Source organism: Atta colombica, unplaced genomic scaffold, assembly GCF_001594045.1.
Source record: "Atta colombica isolate Treedump-2 unplaced genomic scaffold, Acol1.0 scaffold295, whole genome shotgun sequence".
NCBI lineage: Eukaryota > Metazoa > Arthropoda > Insecta > Hymenoptera > Formicidae > Atta > Atta colombica.
Window position 1 is genome coordinate 140,353 of NW_017259398.1, and position 3,876 is coordinate 144,228.

Consider the following 3,876-nt stretch of genomic DNA (forward strand, 5'->3'; position numbering starts at 1 on the left):
AGCAAAAAAAATTTCTTTAAATCGAAGCAACCTTTTCTCTGAGGATGTGCCCCGTCCTCGACCGCGGCAGATCGTGCTAAATGGCGAGCAATTGGCATTGTCGAATAGAACGGTTCATGTGCTCGTAAATCTTATACTTTCACTCTAAAAAAAATCAGCGTGCATTTAACACCATGCGATGTCTATATAATTCTAAACACCAGAAATCGTATTCTGTATCGTTTACCTCGATAGTTGTCGTTGTGTCTTGCGCAGATATTTTATATAGTAAAAACAATGTCGTCAACTATCGATAGACATGTAGAATAGCACTCCAGGGATTATCAATACAACTATGTTTATTAATATTAACATTAATATGATGAGAATTATATAAACATCGCATGGCAATGTTTAAATCCACATCGATATTTTTTAAAGTGTTCGCGCAGAGTCTACTCGGTACGGAAAAGAACTTTATGAGGGTGCGAGCAAAGATAAAAACGAAAATTAATAATTTTTGTTCATCGTATCTTGACTTATCTTGATTGTTTATTCGGGCTTTTGACGAGAGCGCGAAAATTTTCAAGACGAAAACATAGCTTTTCGCATCTGGCCGACACTCTCGAATTTCACAGATTCTCGAATCTCTTACGATGCAGTGAAATAATCCTCCTCTCAGATAAGATATGCTGTGTAAGCAAAATAAACGCGCGACGTACTTTTGTAATCCTTCCAACCAGGGCCTTGATGATTTTTTTAATCGTTTGTTAGCTGTCTTAGACATAAGCGAGAGGAAGAGTATAAAAAGTAACTTATAAAGGAAACCGAACAGTTCAAGGAGAGATAACGTAAGAGACAACGATACTTAGATACGAAATTACATGCTACTCTCTTTACTCTCAATCGCGATTAAGCATGACCAGTTTTTACAGCATCGTAAATCGGTCAAAAGTCCAAACGAGATTAATTGGGCAGCTGTTGGTGTCTAAGCTTGCTAAACGAGAAAACGAAAATCGTTATTATTACGAAACATTTCAGAGTCGGTTGCATCGATACTTAACTATGATTAAGTGAATTCCATTTCACTATTTATATTACAGCACTATCATTTACGATCTAAAAGAAAAGATAATGTCTGTCAGAGATGAAACGACTTTTAAATTACAGAACGCTGAGCGTATATCGATTATCGAAAATGATAATTCTACTGAACGATGAACGTCTTATTTCTCAAAAGAGGAATCAAATATTTCATACGAACACAGAGCACAAATATTCTAGTTACAGTGACCAAATTACAACTAAAGTAAGCAGATTTGACCTAGAGATTGTCGGATAGTATGATATATAACTCAAAATCTCTCCCAGTTTACTTTAGATATAGATGAGAAGTGCAAAGCGAGCGCGCGTTATAGTGATTACATCTTAGATCGTTAATTATGTTTTGTATTGTAAAAAAGTTATAGGATAACGGTGTTAATCACTTCACGGTTGTCCATAGAAATTGCCGTTAAATTAGTTGGAATACCTGTGTCATATTTAGGGCGTTAGTGCTTGTTACGAGTAATTTACATTGCACAATATCATCGTTATCATCTATCAACGTCGTTATAACATGATTATCATTTACGATGACATTTCACAGGATTGCACACAGTCGGACAGAATCCTGACAATACTGAAAGGGATGAATGGATCTGACTTTGCTGTGGCAAGAAAACGTTATTAACGTTGAGGTCCAATTTAATTCATAACAGGGATGCTTACATCAATATGGTATTTTATCAATTATTATGCCTATAATATTATTAAAATTAATATTGCAATATTGCGGTATTCAAGAATTATTATCCAACAGTTCATGCAAGTTCTACATCTTTTGGTATACTAATATAACAATAATTCAAATGCAACGTATGCCAAAATAATGTTCAGTAAAATGGAGTATCGTAGACATTCCTAGGCAAATTGAATTCGCGTTGTATATCCAGTATCAGGATATCCCGGATATCCTAGACTCTTTTCCGTCGATAATGAAATGCGCTTAACAGCATGACACTTAGAGATTCATGTGTTCAACACTAGTTCTAGCAGTTAAGTATATGCCAACTGGATATAGCCAATCGGATTTTCCTATCAAATGAAAAAAAGAGATGTCGATCATTTTTGATTCTTAAGGGTCTTAAAATCTTAGAAAACGAAAAGCTTTAATTTACGATTTATATTCGTCAAGCTATTGGAGCGTGATTAAAAAGCCGTGACGATGAATATCCTGTGAATATCCTGTGAATGTATGTGAGTGTATGTGTTTATATATTGATGTGTGTCTGTGTGTGGATTAAATTATTATTTTTTCGAGTCAGATCCGGAAGCTCAAGGGTTGATGAGAAACGAAAAATCGACTTACATATTTTATTATTTAGCATTATCGCAATTAATCTTCAACGCGCGAAGATGTACTTTCGTCATCGCAAGAAATAATTCCCGATCAAGTATCGAAAGCTTATACGGATATCGCGTAGCTTAATAATATATATTCCGGGAGAGTAGAAAACGCCGGTGACGTATTTCACTTGTAAGTACAATATACAAGGAGAAATTACACCGTATTTTTAGGAGAGGTTCGTTACCTTATATTATGACTATTCGCCGGAACGGAATATTCGGAATATCAACTTCCTCGCGCTTATACGCTCATTATGCCACCATTCTGCATTTCCGACTCGCGCAATTTACGTATTGCGGTTTACAGATCGCGATTTGTGAGAGCGGAGAAAGATCGGAAAGTGACTTGATTTTCGCGCGGAGAGAAAGCGAGCGAGCATCTCGCGGAAAAATGGAAAGTCGCAGCGCCGATACAATTAAAATCGTTCACCGATTGATTGCCAGATCAAACACAAAGCGAGCGACATTTGATTCGTACGGATTGTAATGAGGAGGCGTTATAACGGATGCGCGTTTACCGATGCATTATATATAGTAATATATATAGTAATATATATATGCATTATATATAGTATTATATACAATACTTACGTATACATGCAGACTCACACGTATATACTCGAATATACAACACAATTACGTACACACGTACACACATGTATACATATATATTAAGACGACTCGACTGTAAAAGTAATATCGTTAAATATCGTTAATGTCATTACATGATTAGCATTGGTTTTAGCTTCGTCCCGCATTTTATTTCTGCCACGTAATAAATATGTATATAAAAATATAAAAATATAGATATAGACGATACACAACGATGTCACGAGTACTAGGAAGTAGCGGTATAAAGGACTATTTAAATGAAATCAGCACTTAAAGCATAATATATAAGCAGCAAGATGAAGTAAACTATTATAAATAATATTATACTGGCGAGAGCTGGGTCCCCAGTCGGGCCAATATTCGATAAATATCGGCGTGAAGACCTCGAATTAATTTTTTTCTTTTATTATTTCCGACAAGTGTGATACACGCGTTTCCGGCTTCCGGTTGTTTTTCTTTCATTTTGTCGTTAGACATGCCGCAAATATCAATTCTAGTCCGTGTAGATGCCTTTCCGAGTTTCATTCGTAATCATATGTGCGATCTCAGTTTTCTGCACAATATTACAAGTAACATGCACATAACATAAACATAAAATTTCTCTCGAAGAATTTTTCACATTTCAAACTTTTACATCATTCCACAATAAATTTGTTTTATTTATTTAGTAAAAGTGATAAACAACCATTGATAAACAATTTTATAGACTGTTCAATAAAAGTAATTATTAAATGAATAATGATTATGTTACAGAAATACATTTCTTATTGAAATTTATTAATACATTTTTCGTTTAGATAAAATTTAGATCAATTTCTTATTTTTTCTCTTTTATCT